Below are 17,266 nucleotides of genomic sequence, written 5' to 3'. Positions count from 1 at the left end.
TATGCGCGTAAACACGATAAGTGCTAAATATATGTATTTGTTATCTTTGCCCAAGAGGTGCCAGCACTTTCGGTATATTTTTAACTGCTCCTTTTTGTACCTGTGGATGAAAGACCTCTGTTTGTCTTTGACGTTGTACCTCTGGTTGGACGTTGGCCTTATTGTGTGAGTGTTACTATGTTGTGCCGTCCTGTGCCAGAGCGTGCCTTGACTGCATGACTTTACTACTTCACTGCCCTCCAGAGAGACAATTACTCTAAGGAATAGCTTGGATTTTCAGTTACAGCGTAGTAGACACCAAGATAATGTTGCTCCTGCTTGAGAGTACCCAGATAGTGTTCTACTGGGTGTGTTCAGCACTTCTTCCAGCTCCAGTACCTCACAGATCCTGCCTGAGAGCACCCAGATGGAGTGTCCTGGAGAATGTTTTCAGCTGTTCTGATCAGCACTTCTTCCAGCTCCCGTTCATTGCACTGCACTTGGATCCCTTAAAGTTTTATTTTCACAAAGATGATCTCTCTAATTCCTATAATCTCCATGCTCACTGGCTCAAATATCGTTTCATGTGGCGGTTGGGATCTAGACTTCAACTGCATTTAGCATGCACTGGTTTCTCAATCATTTCAAGAAGTCTCCATATTTAAATTCTCACCAAATCTCTCCATACCTGGAAGGTTTCATGGTTGTAAATTCTTTAAACCAGCCGCTTTAGATTCAAAGTCACTGCAGAAATGCTATTCCACCTCTAGAAAAGAATACAGCGTCAGCAGGCTATATTGCCAGAACATATGTCAACAAAAAGAGAGGTAGGGAGTAGTATGCAACACTCTTATTCCCCGGTTATATTCAGAAAGCAAAAAAAGAGTGTCATATGGTTTCAACGAGACCACACGAAGGAGCAACGAAAGTGGGGAAACGGCCTCACTCAGGACGTTTAGGAAAGCCCTCACTCACCACCTGGTGATGACATGCTTCATCATTGGGCCCCACTGAAGAGGCCGAGTGCCTCTTCAGTGTGCTTCGACGCCAGATCTACTGCGGAGCAGGATATGTGAGTTCAAGGCGGGCAGTGAAACATAAACTAAATAGTGGTGAGGGGATTAAAAATGTTTTTAGTGTATCGGGGGTCCGGGTCCGGTCTGAAGGTAAAGCAGGTATACTGAGGGTGCCTAGCATCAAGGGCGGTGTGCAATTACCCCTGTTACACCACAAAAGTGCAGAAACCTTAATGCAGGAAGCCTCCTAAACCAGGAGTTATTAGGAAGACAGTTTTTCTTCCTAATTTTTTGCACTTTTTTCACTTTTCTTTTTTCACTTGCACGTCCCTAGGTAAGGGTGGGCCTTAGTGTGCCCATACCGCCAGGGTTTAGTACCCCTATAGAGTCCTGATGAATGCCTGGTAACTTTACACCGTTTCAGAGGCAGAAACATGTTGACTGACAATTAAGGAAATAACCACACGATTAACTGTGGACTGCTTTCCTACACATAATTGTAATAATATGTCCTAAGTGATCACATATTAAATCATTTTTGATACACTAAAGACATTTTTAATCCCCTCACCACTATTTAGTTTATTTTTCACTGCACGCCTTGAACTCACTTATCCTGCTCCGCAGTAGATCTGGCGTCGAAGCACACTGAAGAGGCACTCGGCCTCTTCAGTGGGGTCCAATGATGAAGCATGTCATCACCAGGTGGCGAGTGAGGGCTTTCCTAAACGTCCTGAGTGAGGCCGTCTTCCCCCCTTTCGTTGCTCCTTCGTGTCGTCTCGTTGAAACCATATGACACTCTTTTTTTGCTTACTGTATATTGCCTGAACTGCATCTTGCCGTATATTGTGTCCTGCTGCTGAGGTGGGATTAATATCCCCCAGCAGCCTTGAGGAGCCTGCAGCATGGAGGAGGGGGCCCCACTGATCTTGCGCATAAAAGTGCTTAATGAATCACGCTATGCAGGAACGTTGACTGCTGCATATTGTGTCCTGCCGCTGATGTGGGTCTACATCTCCCAGCAGCTTTGAGGAACCTTCAGGAAAGATGAGGGGGCCCCCTGATCTTGTGCTTAAAAACACTCAGTGTGTTCGCGGCTCAGGACCTTTGACAGCCACATATTGTGTCCTTCTGCTGGTGTGGAACAACATCCCCCAGCAGCCTTGAGGAGCCTGCATCAAGGAGGAGGGGCCCCACTGATCCAGTGCTTAAATGCTCTCTGTGAGTCTTGCGGTCTGTCTTTGCCCACCATCAACTGGAAAAGGCCAGGCTTGGACATCTCTCTTTCCCCTGGACTCAATACTAACACACAGTGTGTGTTTATTAGCCTGGTGTACTGTGCACTTTGATCCTAAAGTGTACCCTAGGGGGGAAAACATGTCCGTCCTAACCAGGTGAAACATAGGCAAACAGAGCTACCTGGGGATAGAGACAATGCCAATACCAAACAAACAGGAGGTATCACGCTTGATTCCTTCCTGGCTCGTGCTGTTGGAGTAATTACCAAAGAAATTAATCTTACAGGGAGAGATGTCCATCTTTAGACCTTGGTGAGGACCAAAGCTGTCCTTTATTGGGTCAGCCTGGGCACCATGTACGTGCGGGAAATGATGAAAAGCCTGCTACATGTTGCCCATCGTCTTATGTGCCTGAAATACTAGGTCATTCATCATCTACCGGCTTACCTACTAACTCTGGTTCTACTAATGTAATTGACTGTAAACAAAACATAAACTCAAACAAGCGGGTACATCAAATATATTTCAGACCTGCCACTGCAGAGTCTGTGCACATAGTTTCAAACTGCCATGTTGACCTGGCAATGGCACCCACTTGCCTGGCCTAAACCTTCCCTTTGTATACATATAAGTCACCCCTAAGGTAGGCCCACGGCAGCCCCATGGGCAGGGTGCAGTGCATCTAAAAGGTAGGACATGTATTGGTGTGTTTTTAGGTGTCCTATAGTGAAATGCTGTGCATTTCTTTTATCACTGTTGCAAGGCCTATCTCTTCCGTAGGTTAACATGGGATTAACATTTGTGCAGATTCCCATTGGGAACTGATAGAAATTTGGAGTTTGGGATCTCTGAACTCACAATTTAAAAATACATCTTTTCTTGAATGTGGCTTTTAGACAGATGAGATCCAGATACCAACATCACTAAGACATACTATATAGTGTGTGCGAGGCAGACCCGCAAAACTAGGCCAATTTCCATGAAGGATAAATTAATTAGGAGGGTTTGCGATGTCCCCTATCTGGGCATTATGTTTGATTTGCGGAATTGATGGACACCTTGCCTCTTAAATTGTGGTATGCACTTTAACCAATCTTGCCGGGCACTGTTTGGGTTTGCTGTTAGTGTTGCCTGTAAACCTATCCTGCCCCTGATGGAAGTTCACAAACTGAAGTGCCTTCCCATTTTGACTTATGTTGCAGCCATATGATGGTACCGTGAATGTACAAAATGACAGCAAGAGGAGAATAGTTTTTGCAGACTGTTGTTGGGATTGGGCCCAGGTAAACATTTTTATATTTTATTTATGAAGAACTGAACCTAGCAGATGTGGGCGATACAATCAGATTTGACTCTTTGCTTTTAAGGATGGCGGTTTGGTGCAATCAGCATACTGCTTTTAACCGCAGTGTGATCCTGGATTGTTTTAGCTGTGAGCAGGGTCATAAGATCCAGTGGCTGGACTAACTGCTGAATCACTGGACAGACCTGGGCTGTTTACCTGCCCTGAAGCACTGACCAAGGGTGAGCCGCGAAGTTCAGGGAATTATTCCCCAAGCGCGCCTTTGAGGACAGAGAGAGTTTGGCCCTCGGAAAATCAGCATTGAGAGATTATTTGGTCATTATAACCAGTGATGGTCCGGAGCCTTATCTTTCACCTGTGAGGAATCCAAGGGAAAGGTCCCTTCTAACTAAATTCTGAATAGGCTCAATTAGATCTCCCCTCTGTTTCCCAGCTGGCCAGTTTGACCCAAATCTTATTTGGTTCTGTTCGGGAAGTTATTTCTTTTCAAACGCTGGAACACTTTACTCTACTTTGCACATTCTATGAACCATTTTGACGCAGACACTTGTTGTCCATTCTAAGGACCTGTGGTTTCTGCCAACACATACCGGCCTTTCTCTATCTTCGTATGCTGTTTGAGCCGGCAGTCTGTTCTTCTGTAGGTGGCCTTCTCTTGGCGGAATACAGCACATTTTTAGCACATCTTGATTATAAATGTGTATTCTTTTTTTTTTTTTTTTAAATTTTTGAAAACCTTTATTGGTGCATCCACTTAAATACATATACGGGCCCACAACCCTCAAGCCGGCCACGAACATCGATTAAGCACAGGTGCATACAATACGGTGGCGCGATAGCTCAACAATAGCAATAAGCAAGCATTCAGCAGTTACACAGTAAAGAACGAGTTATCCCGCCTAAGGAGCAATGAAGGTTAATTTTAAAGGTTTTATCTAGCAGCTATGAAAGTCCAACTGTTCCATTTTAATAAAAGGTAAAATATAAGCTAAAGAACAAGGTCCGTGCAGGCGTGATATGACAGTAGCGATTGGGTCACGTACAGCCCAGCGACCCAAGTGTCCAGTCTCCCCAGGCGGCACGGCGGTCAATCAAGTATGCAGCAAGGGTAGCAGAGCCAGGATCCCAACAAGTATGCACCGCCGCCCGCCCCCCAGCAACCTCGACACGGTCCCAAGATAAAAAGGAAAAGAAGAGAAGAGGAAATTAAAAAGAAAAAACAAGGCACCATAGAAACAGAGAAAAATTAAAAACCCATCCCCCAACCCCCGCCCTACACGCATGCGAAGGCTACGGCCTACCCCCCCCCCCCAACAGTGTGTCTGTCGCCCCATAAACCCGAAATATAGAATGGGAAAGGAAGAGAAAGAAGGAAAGAAAAATCTCATAACACCTAAGATATAGGGAGCAAGAAAAGGGAACCTAATCTAAAACTCCCAAGAAACACCCAACCCCGGGGGAGGCCAAAATTACTGAGTCCCGGACCCCGCAACCCGCACAACACCTACAACCCATCAACAAGGCCAGAAAAAGTACAGAAGTTGTAGCCGCAGATGAAGAGGGATATCTCAATGAGAGCCCCTGCATGTAACAAAATAGCGCTCCAATCCGGGTCTCCCCCAGCAGATTCAGATACAAAGTTCGAGATCACAAACCGCTACTTGTGCCCCCGGACCCACAGCTCGCAAAGACAATCACCCCACCAGGAAGGGATAAAAAGGACACACAATAGTACAGTCGCAACTCGAAATAGAAAAAAGAGCAGTGCACATAATAGCAATTGCAACCTGAAATGGGGGGTCATTGCATGTGGAACGCGACCAATATATCAACCAACGTGCCAGTCCGGGTCTCAGCCAACCAGTCAATCAGAACCAGTGAGAGAAACAGCATCAACCTTGTCCTGAGCGTCGAAACCCCAGCAGGCTTGGCCACCGCTGTGAGCGCACTTCAGGCAGAACAAAGGAGTAAAATGGCCGCCCTCGGCATGGAAGAAACGGAAGAGGAAGAAAGGAGTGTCCCCAATCAGCAGCCAGAGTGGCGTCCAAGGTGACGGGCTCTACTTTTTCCGCAGGGTGGCACACACTCCGATAGTGAAGAAAAGACGATGGCAGCATTCTCGTAGGCAAAGTCTCAATATTCTGAGTGGAGGGATACTTTGTAGCTGCAGCCTCGTCAGTAAGGAAACACTCTACACTGTAGCCAGTGACATGGCCGTCCTCCGTGTTCACATGTTGCAACACTGTGTCCATCTCGGGAGCAGGGAGAGGCAGCAGGGGGCCAGCCAGCCGTGATTGCCCCATGTCATGAGCAGCGCTTTCGATCTGCCGTTCCAGCTCTCGAGCATTACTACGCCATGTCGCCCGTAGGTCTGCAATTGCCACCAGGATGTCTCTATAAGTCAGGACACTCTGCAGTACTGGCCGGTCAGCTCTGCTCAACGACGCCCTCGGTGTAGCTTCGAGCCCCAGGACAGGCAGGGCAGCGAGTACTGGAGACAGGGGATCTGCCACTCTGTCGGTCCGATAGGCAGGCGCCATTACCACCCCTACAGGCAGCCTACAATGGAGGGAGAGGGGGCCGACTCCGTTACCTCATGAAGCAGGAGTGAAAACCACCAAAGGTAGCGCGGCTATCAGTCCGGGGGCTGCGCGAGTGAAAGCCCCCTCGCTGGCTGTTGGTGCAAGCGTCCCACGGCGGAGAAAGCGCTTCAAGATGGAGTCCGCTCAGATTGCCCGTCTCGGAACAAAGAAAAACGTCGCCTGCATAGCCCCAGCCCCACAAATAGACACTCCGTCGTTAAATGGGGTCTCGTCCCAGTAGAGAAGCAAATCCGCTCGTCTCAGCAATCGGTCGCGCTCCGCTCAGGATCGGCTCTGCCACAGCCCAGCCACGTCTCGTTCCACCCCCAAAGTCCAGCAGCGTCAGGCGGGGAACATCGGAGCAGATTCCAGGGGCTGCGTCGGAGGTCGGCTAACTCCACGAGTCCTCCATCAAATCAGCCGAGAGAGAGACCTCAGGAGAACGCAGTCATCTCCAGCGCGTTCGTGGCTCCGTTGAAGCTAGATACGATCGAGGATAATTATCAGGATTTTAAGTAAATAACAGACGGGTCGCGGAGCCGGGAACTCACACGTCCGTCCCGTCCGCCATCTTCATAAATGTGTATTCTTAAATCTAATGATTTTTAATGTTCTTAATGATTTTGTATTTCTATATCATCTGCCTATGTATTCTTCTTGTGCTTTTGTCCAATTGATATTTGTCAGGTGTATGTTTTACTCTTTAATGATTCTTTTTTAATAATTGAATAAAGATTTACAACAGCAGCATCTTGCTAAACTGTTGATTGCAACGCTATGTCCAAACATTCATGCTTTAGATTTATAACTATTTGTGCAAAGTGCCTGCCACAAAGTCTCGCAAGAGTTTGATCCTCCTAGAAACATCTAGTCCCTCACGAGATTTCCTCCCCATTGCTAGTGGTCTACCACACGAGTCCGCACCTGACTGCATGTGCCCAGTGGCAGCTGCTCCTCTTCTTGTGCTGAGGCATTTCCTTGTTTTAATTCAATCACCGAACATGAAGTATGATCTGTCCATCAAAGCATGTGTATATCTGTAATAGAGTCATTGTCTTTCTTTTTCAGCTGCAGAACACCACAGCCACTTTACCAAACACCCGCTGCACAGTCATGTGCCACAGGTTTGATCAGTAAATCTTCTGGGCTGCCAAACTCAGCAGGTCTTACACCTGGTAAGTCAAATTAGTTTATCAATGTGAGTAACTCTTCATATAATGTTCTTAAGATCTGGCTGCTGCAGACTTTGTTGTTGGGGATGCTGAGGACTACAAGGCCCATAATTCTTTGCTAAGGCCCTGCAGGGGTGGAAAGCTGAAGCGCCAGTCAGGCACATAAACTCCCACTGGGACACAGGAGATCTGACTGCTGCAGACTTTTGTTGGGGCGGCTGAGAGCCACAAGCCCCATGATGTTTTCCTAAGCCCCTGAGGCAGGGCAAGGTAAAGTGCCAGTCGGGCGCATACTCTCCCGCAGAGCGGGATGCATCTGGGCTGAGCCATTTCTTTTGGCTCAAAGTTCCAAAAATCCTCTTAGGTGAGCGGCAACCTTTATCTCATGATATTTATAGTTTATCTATGCCTTGGCCCGACTGCGTGGTAACTGCAAGTGTAAACATTTTCGGTATGGTTGTGTTGTTAATGTGCTTCCTATGATTGCTAGTCTGGTGGGACTTGTCTACAACCTGTCACTCAAGGGTATTTATTTTATTTTTCATCAATTAAAGATCTTATGGGAAAGAGACAGATGCCCCGGGTCAAAGATCAAGAAAAAAACAATTGTGGGTATTACAATGAACTCTTTCTGGCCAGAGCAGTAGGGGTGGTCTCCAAGGAGATAGACCTTGCGGGCCATCGCCTTTCCCCTGATTTAGGTCTGTGCCCGGTTGCTCCTGTTATTCTCCCCAAGCCAATCAGCCATCTGGGGAATCTTTAGCTACTGGCAGTGGACCTGCAGCTGATTCTGATGGCTTGTAATATTTGTAAAGAGAGTGGACTCAAATGACACAATAATCTCACAAGTGAGCGATGGAAGACCTCCAGCCAAAGGGATAAGACTGCCAAAATGGGCTGGTATCATGAATAAACACCCTGTCAAGTGTCCTGGTAAAGATTCCCCAGCTATAGAGTGTAATGAAGCTTCCAGGAATAACTTTAATGATAGTAATAAAACCATCCTGGATCTGCTTCTTGAGCAATTCAAGGTGATTATTGAGCCAGCTTGGCTCATTTGTTGGAGAGGTTGAGGATGATAGAGTCTACTGTTCAAGATTTTATTAGAATGCATAATGAGGGGGCAGTGTGCTGGTTGAGACCAATAATGCGGCAGTTAACCAGGAAGGGCCAGCACAGACACCGCCCTCTTGTTCTAGCGACGCAATACCTGCTGCATGTAGAGACTACGTTTTCTCTGGCCCTTTAAAGTCTCGTCGTAGGGGAAACTAAGAACAGTGCATTGGTACAGAAAATGAACGAGCAGTTTTTAGTTTTTTTAACACAGACTTTATTACATTTTCAGTGTTGATGAAAATCACATTACATTCCATCATGTGTATGCTAAATGCCTAACATCATATAGAACCAATGATTACAATGCTTACACAGCAAATCATGGATTTATAAACAATGCTTCTAGAGGTGATCCATTTAGACATACAGGTTGCATATATGAACAAGGTGGAGTAAACCAAATATGTATTACACATGGATAGATAATATGATGACACCAAACATAACTAAACTAAACATTATCGTGCAGCTAATCGGTAAATCTGAGTCAAGATTAGAACAAGCATTTACAATGCAATGGTTTCGCCTTTGGAAAAGTTAGAGCTATTGGCATTGTAAATGACAACATTTGTATTTATGTGTTGGTTTTCATAAACCATAAATAAATGGCATTGTCATTTACATTGCCATTAGCTTAATCTCTTGCAAATGTGGGACCTATTGTACCCTACGGACGAGCTCAGCAGACAGCAATTACTACCACACACCCACACCCAGAGCCACACACACACACCCAGAGGCACACACACACCCAGAGCCAGCCACACACACCCAGAGCCAGCCACACACACACACACACCCAGAGCCACACACACACACACACACCCAGAGCTGCACACACACACACACCCAGAGCCACACACGCACACACACCCAGAGCCACACACACACACACACACACACCCAGAGACACACACACACCCACACCCAGAGCCACACATACACACACACACACCCAGAGCCACACACACCCAGAGCCACACACACCCACTCAGAGCCACACACACCCACCCACCCAGAGCCACACACACACTCAGGAGAGCAAGCACATTGAGGGGGCAGGGAAGCAAGCACAGCGAGGGGCAGGGAAGCAAGCACAGCCAGGGGGCAGGGAAGCAAGCACAGCGAGGGGGCAGGGAAGCAAGCACAGCCAGGTGGCAGGAAAGCAAGCACAGCCAGTTTGCAGGGGAGCAAGCACAGCCAGGGGAAGGGGAACTAGGGGGCGGATGCCAATCATCTGCACTGGCACACCTCTGCTGTGTGCCGTCGCAAAGATACACGGTACAGGACAAACATCAACTGCAACCTACGTGTCTGATATGCATACCTAAAAGGAACAACTGCACTCCTAACTCCAAAGTGCCAGCAGACACATACATTGTGTGTACATAGAGCCATTTCAGGAACCTTTTCTTAGCGCCACCACCTCACATTCACACTTGGGCAACTCTCCAGGCGGGGCACAAGCTAGACATCCACTAGCAGCTTTTGAAGCAAAGAGGAGTATGTAGTCGAGGAGTACCAGCCATGTCATTACAGATAACCTCTTAAAAAAGTAATTTCTAAGTACTTGGAAACTGAGCAAAAAAGGGTCCAAATAAAAAAAAAGTGCAAAAATGTAAAGAAAAAATGCATATAATTCAAAACAGGCTTAACTTTTGGCAGTGTTTTAAATGTTTGAGACTGCATAACCCTAGGAACCACGTCTGAGATCCCTCATGGAATGGATAATAAAAACGGTAGAGAGGCTCATCACAGAATGGTGCACGACTTAGCAGTTTTTCTACAGAGATCCACACACATCCCCTGTCGCATAGTCCTCCAAACTCAGCACACTGTAATATAAAGAGATAACGACTTCGGCAAAGTTAACTGGGCAATGTGCGACACAACACACAAACCTAAAAGGATCCGTTTTAGGAAAGCAACTACAAAAACAAGGGACAAAAAATAAAGACAGAAAACCAAGGTAGAGAGATGAATGAGATTGGACAAGGGTGTGTGTGAGAAGCCCTCAAGTCGCATCCTCTACTCTAACTCATCCAAGCAGTGAGAGGGGTCATCTCTCTTTAAACAAGCACCAACATCAAGTCACTGCATGTGCAGGCAGCTACTTGCAAGCACAGAAATAGCCACAAAGCAATCCATATTCAGTTTGCATCCACCAACAGTATGTCACAGTAGAGCTCTGCCATGATTTTGACGCCCTCATCTAATCAAGCTTCGTGTGTTCTGGCAGCATAATTACCTTATGCAACATTGAGGTACTCTGACTTCATGAGGATGCCGAATCAGAATCTGTCAAAGGGTGGCTGTGACCTCACCTCTGCCACCTTCACAGGTCCTGGATGCATATAGCACCCTCCTTCTGCAAGCTCTGCATGTACTAGCTGCGTAAATGGACCTAACCTCTGTACTCTTCACGTGTTCTTCTGCATCAATTCCCCAACCACTTCTTGTGTAGGCTGACTGCATTCACTAACCCACCAATACAATCCTAGTGTGGGCCGCTTGAGTGTATGGACTTCGCCTTAACAGACATCACCTGTCACAGCTGCTTGCAGCAACCTCGCTCTTCAATACTGGCATGCTGTATCTGAATCCAGTAACCTCACCACTGAGTTCTTGTGAGAGTCGGCCGCATTGTTGGACCATGCCAGCGCGATCTTCACACATTCTTGCGGCATGCAGCCACCAAACCATACATTCCTTGCAAGTTCTGGGTGCACACAGTAAACTAACTACAGAATCTTGTGCTGACATGTTTGGGCCTTACATCTGCAATTTTAGTATGTTCTGACAGCAGACAGTGATCTCACAGTAAACTCTTTCTACAATAGGCAGAGATCTTACCATGCAATCCTAGCATGTTCTGGCTGTGTGCAGTGAACTACAAAACCTTGTTTGGGCAGGCTGCATGCTGTGCCCTCTCATCACAGACCTCCTTGGCAGTAACGAACTTGGATCAAGCTTAATTTGATGATCATCTTGATTTCAGTTTGCACAATAAGGCTCTCCAGAAAGCATACTGCTTGATAATATGGGATGCTCTCGTCAGGCATTGAGGTATCCACTTGCAGTGCTGTACATCAGCATGTACCGTTGGAACTACAGCATGAAGGCTCAACAGGACACTACACACCGTACTTACGGAAGAACTGAGCGGTGCACTCCCAGCTCAGCAATGGTGCAATGTGCTCCCTGTACAATAACTGTTACACACAGCACTATCCACTCTCCTCAAAATAGCATTACTGCTCCTCACAGCACTGGGATGTGCTCACCCAGCAGAACCCACCGAAATGATAACAAAAAGTTTGCTTCACACAGCACCACATTCCTCCCTGCAGCATTACCCCTGCACACAGCACTACCACCCTGCTCATCAGGACTCCAACGTCTCCATACACAGCTCCTCGCCCTGTGCTGTAGGCCCATCCCTCACCCAGCTCTGTGCAAGCAGCCGTGTCTCACACAACACCCAGCTCTGTGCAAGCAGCCGTGTCTCACACAACACTTAAAAGCTGAAAGTGCAGACAAAACAAACGAGGCGGAGGAGCGCCTTGAATCAGAGGTGAAGGTGGGGCAGCCTGCCAAGATGAAGACACGAGATTCCATGGGAGAAAAGGAGGGTGGAAGGGAGCGGGGGTAAGGAGGGCCGAGATGGGAGATGGAAGAGAGGAGACTGGAAACGATCCCAGCTCTGGAGACAGAGTGACTGACTCCGGATCAGCTGAGGGGGCGCTGGGACTTGTATAGAGAAACTCATGAACTGAATCACATCTGGCCTCGTGCTGACTACACGCTACCGTCCTATGCTTACACCAGGTGCAGCTTCATTCTCACCGAGGCCCTGGGATTTGCATTGCTAAAGGTCTCAACTATTAAGGCTTGGTCGATTAACTCAGAAGCGACATCCACTGGTGTCCAGCTGCTGAGACACAAGATGCCGAAATCGGGACTCGAACCTGGCCCCCAGTTACAATGCCGTTAGCCCCCCCTCCGCCCCCGAAAAACAAAAGATTCAAATATGAACCCAATAAAGTACTCTATGGCCGTTGGGGACGAACAACGTAAGCAGAGCTGGTTCATGCACGCAACACTGAAAAAAAAAAAGAGGAACCAGGCCGTGACCAGCGTTGACACTATACTCGTATGATACATATATCGCCGGGTACTGGAGAGGACGAGGGGAGATTAGCACCTCTGGGGCCCACAGATTAGGCGCCTGAGACAGTGAAAGGGTCCGTCAATCCCCGCCCAACACGAGGGCCCAGCTCGGCAGACAGAGGCGCTTTCAAAGGCTCCACAGAGAGGCCCTCAGCGCCCCACGGGGCCACTGCCAGCCCAGGCTCCGGGCAAAACAAACACAGCTTTCGGAGGGCGACGCAAATCATTTCAATGTTATGTTATGTTATAAAGTTTTTGTATAGCGCCTATCACCGCCGGTCTCTAAGCGCTTAAACAGAAAGAACTCAACATACTGTCACCCCGAAACCCTCTGCCATCTCTGATTAGGCCGGAAGTATTGCCTTTTTAAATAGGTACGTCTTCAATTTCTTCCTGAAGGAAAATAGCTGTGAATCTTCCCTCATACTGGCCGGTAGCTCATTACAAAGTTGCGTAAGAATCACAGAGAAGGCTCTGCCTCCTTTAGTTTTTAGTTTAAATCTGGGTTGAGTCAGATTGGAGGCCTGACCTGAGCACAGAGTTCTGCCGGGAACATACCTCCTCAGGCGCTGCTTAATGTACTTTGGGGCTTTACCAAAGAGTGCCTTATGGGCCACCCAGAGACATTTAAACTGAACCCTGAGCTTCACAGGCAGCCAGTGCAGCTTCCAAAGGAGTGGGGTTGCATGTGAGTTTCTCGGTAGAGAAAAAATCAGTCTAGCTGCGTTGTTCTGCACGACCTGCAGCTTCCTCAGTAACTTCTGTGGCAAACCAAGATACAGAGCGTTGCCATAATCTAGCCTCGAGATGACTGTAGCAGACACGATGGTTTGTAGGGTGGAGGCTGAAAGAATAGGGGTCAGCTTGCATAATTGCCTCAACACACCCGTGCAAGAGCCTACCACAGCCGAAACTTGAGGGGCCATGGTAAGATCTGCATCGATCTTTAGACCTAGAATTTTTACCACCGTACCGGGAGTAGGAGTTTTTCCTAATTCTGGGGGCCAGTACAGATCACCCGAAGGATTTGCCTGGTTGGTGAGCACCAGTACCTCCGTTTTCTCAGCATTCACCTTCAAGAGGTAGTTGGTCATCCAATTGACCGTGAATCTGAGCAAGTTCCTCACTGATTCCTGAGCCTCCCTTGTATCTTCTAGCTGCACCAGCAGCTGGGTTTCATCTGCGTAGTTAAAGATTTCACAATTCCTACGCATGAGCTCCTCCATCAGTGGTTGTAGGTAGATGTTAAAAAGTAAGGGGGAAAGTGCGGACCCTTGGGGCACACCCCATGTCACCTCACTAATCCCTGACAGCTGGTCCTCCATCTGAACCCTCTGAGTGCGTCCTGACAGGAAGGATTCTAGCCACTTGAGCGCCCCATGTGCGTCTCGCTCGCTTCTGCAACACTGCAAAAACAGCCGCCAAGCTATGAATTACCAGCCGGCTTCAATTAAAGAAATTCATTTGCATTTCATTTGGGGTGGAACTTTATAGCGATAAATGGCACAGATCTAGCAGTGCATGGCGCGCGAACACCACCACATTGTATGGACTCCGTTTACAGGGATCTTTTAAAGTTATAATCGTGCACACGGCAGGGTGGCCAGGGGTCCCACACACAGTGGGCATTAGAGTCACGGTTTTCACAGCACTTCATCCCACTTAAAAAATGTACTTTGTTTTTAGTTACAGACCTGATTCGAATCCGTAACTAAAAGTAAAAGTACAAAATGAAAAAAACGCGGCCACAGCATTTTAAGGGTCTCAACTGCATGGGTATTAAGGCTCGGTCAATTAACTCAGAAGCGACATCCACTGGTGTCCAGCTACTGAGACACAAGATGCCGAAATCGGGACTCGAACCTGGCCACCAGTTACAATGCCGTTAGGCCCCCCCCCCCCTCCCCCCCGAAAAATAAAAGATTTAAAGATTCAAATATGAACCCAATAAAGTACTCTATGGCCGTTGGGGACGAACAACGTAAGCATAGCTGGTTCATGCACGCAACACTGGAAAAAAAAAAGAGGAACCAGGCCGTGACCAGCGTTGACACTATACTCGTATGATACATATATCGCCGGGTACTGGAGAGGACGAGGGGTGATTAGCGCCTCTGGGGCCCACAGATTAGGTGCCTGAGACGGTGAAAGGGTCCGTCAATCCCCGCCCAGCACGAGGGTCCAGCTCGGCAGACAGAGGCGCTTTCAAAGGCTCCACAGAGAGGCCCTCAGCGCCTCACGGGGCCGCTGCCAACCCAGGCTCCTGGCAAAACAAACACAGCTTTCGGAGGGCGACGCGAATCATTTCAACCCCTTGTGCTTCTCGCTCGCTTCTGCAACACTGCAAAAACAGCCGCCAAGCTATGAATTACCAGCCGTCTTCAATTAAAGAAATCCATTTGCATTTCATTTGGGGTGGAACTTTATAGAGATAAATGGCACAGATCTAGCAGGGCATGGCGAGCGAACACCACTACATTGTATGGACTTGCGGGACCAGGACATTCGAACAAATGATGAAAAACAGCCATGTAAAAAAATAAAAAATAACTACTCGCCCACAGTGGACAAGTCTTCATGACGTTGCAAAAAGCCTAAAAATCGCCGGAACGCCCACGAATCTGCTCCGGCTATGACTGACAGATCTCTGTTCCAATGGCTAGCCTCCATTTATGGAGCTAGCCAATGGAACAGAGGGGCGGGACAACACACACATACTATACACATAAGATTTCGCCTGCGCGGAAAAACTGCGTGGTGCGCAGCTTTCGACAGGCGAAACCTAAAAATAAACAGAACAATACAAAAACACAGAAAAGGAGTGCTACTATGAACTAAGTGTCTGTTCCAATCCTTTGCCGGGCTTTGCGTGAACACCAGGGCCCAAGGAGGAGGGGGTGGGGAAGAGGGGTGCAGGGTGGGGAGGAGGGTCGAGAGAGAAAGGAAGTACGGATCAGTCATCGGCAAGAGTGTCATCTTATACTTTGAAGTGTTCCAGTAATTGGGCCCAGTCCAGCGATATTGGTTTCTTCCTCAGCCCTCTGTACTCTTCGCGTTGCAACGCCTCTCTCTCAGCAGTGGCCCATTTTATAACCTCCTCCCACCATTTCCCTTCGTGTGGCGCCCTATACGATTTCCACCGCTGCATGATGAGTCTCTTGGCCAGCATTAAGATGAGGCTTGTAAAACGACGCAGTACCTTTGCCTTCTTGGGAAGAGGAAAGAGCTCTAGCAGGCAGGCCTCAGGTGTATCCAAGAGGAGCATTCAGTAAGAAGTGTAAGGCCTTGTATAACCTATGTCCAACATTCTACAAGGGAGGGGCAAGTCCATAACGTGTATAAAGTCTGCTTCTGGGTTGTGACACCGAGGACACTGGGAGGATGAAGTTGGGTACATGCGCTTTATCACCATGAACGAGCAGGTTTATTAAGATCATACATGGCAAACCTTCCCCCTGATTGCTGCCCATATGTTGCGGTTTTGACAAATGTGCCACCGATGTCCCCTTCTGTTTGAGAATCTACCATCCAACTTAGAAATAAGGTCTGTTATTGGCAAAGTCAAAACACCAATTTTCATGTTATGGAAAATAAAGATATTCTGTTTTTCAGGAGGGTCAGGTGGATTAGCTCTTCGGCTACGCAAATGAAAGAGGATTGTATTGTTATCAATTGTCATTATCCAAGCTTAGCTCATCCTTGCAATAACCAATAAAGCCATATGGCCAAGAGTATTAATCTGGTACCACTGGGGTTCTTTTAAAAACACTCGCAACCAAGGGTGGAGCAGGCACACAAGTGACTTTTGACAAACATTATGGCTGTCGATGCTCAATTGCCACTCGAATTTAGCCTCTAGACTTTTGGGCCTCTCAAGGCTATCAGGTGACTACCATCTAATTGTAATATATCTGAATGTAATACAAATCGTTAAAGTACTGCCCTGACTCTGTGAGGCCTTTGTCTTTGGTTACCAACAACAGGATAGACTCTTTGATTCAATTAGTATGTTGGAATGTTGATGGCTGTCAGTCTACGTTGTGGGACCAGGAACACACTAAGTACAATTCTACATTTGATATAGTGATGATGCAAGAAACCTGGACATTGGAAGATCTTATCTGGGATGGTTATGAGAGTGTCTCTGTCCCTGCTGTTGTTACACCTGGGTACAGAGCTCTGGGGAGATGGTGACAGTGATGTGCATTTCAAAGTTGTTTTAGGGTTTTTCAAGTCACCTGTAACCATCAAGGTGTATACATTTCATGCATTTTTGCGGGTTTATCCCCAAACTTTTTGCTTTCATTCTCCTATTTTTTTCTGACCTATTTTTGTTGGTTTTAGGGCTGTGGGCATCTTGCCACTTCTATTTAGTGCTAACGAGTATATGCTCTCTGTGTAAATTATATTGATGATTGGTTTATCCATGATTGGTATATTTGATTTACTAATAAGTCCCCTGTAAAGTGCACTATGTTTTCCCATAGCCTGCATCACAGATTGTTCTACCCACACTAGTAACCTTTCAAATGTGTCTCAGACCTGCCACGGCAGTGTCTGTGTAGGTGCAGTTTTAAACTGTCATGTCGACCTGCAAGTGCACCCACTTGCCCAGCTCAAACCTTGCCTTTTATTACATATAAGGTTTTCAAAAAGAAGAAGTGGTTGAGAGGGATCAATACCAAAAATC

At 47.3% G+C, this 17,266-nt stretch overlaps 1 protein-coding gene across 1 annotated transcript in view; it reads left to right on the top strand.

The window, feature by feature from the left end:
* LOC147736454 (uncharacterized) overlaps window positions 1–17,266 on the top strand; it is a 90,164-nt gene that overhangs the window by 26,184 nt on the left and 46,714 nt on the right. Inside the window, exon 2 of the mRNA XM_086953184.1 lies at window positions 7,187–7,293. The gene's annotated coding sequence lies outside the window, so the exon portion shown is untranslated. The remainder of the gene's footprint in view (window positions 1–7,186; window positions 7,294–17,266) is intronic.

The sequence above is a fragment of the Lissotriton vulgaris genome, chromosome 1_2 (genome assembly GCF_964263255.1).
Source record: "Lissotriton vulgaris chromosome 1_2, aLisVul1.2, whole genome shotgun sequence".
NCBI lineage: Eukaryota > Metazoa > Chordata > Amphibia > Caudata > Salamandridae > Lissotriton > Lissotriton vulgaris.
The sequence above is the reverse complement of the archived record's forward strand: the minus strand, read 5'-3'. Positions and strand labels throughout refer to the sequence as shown.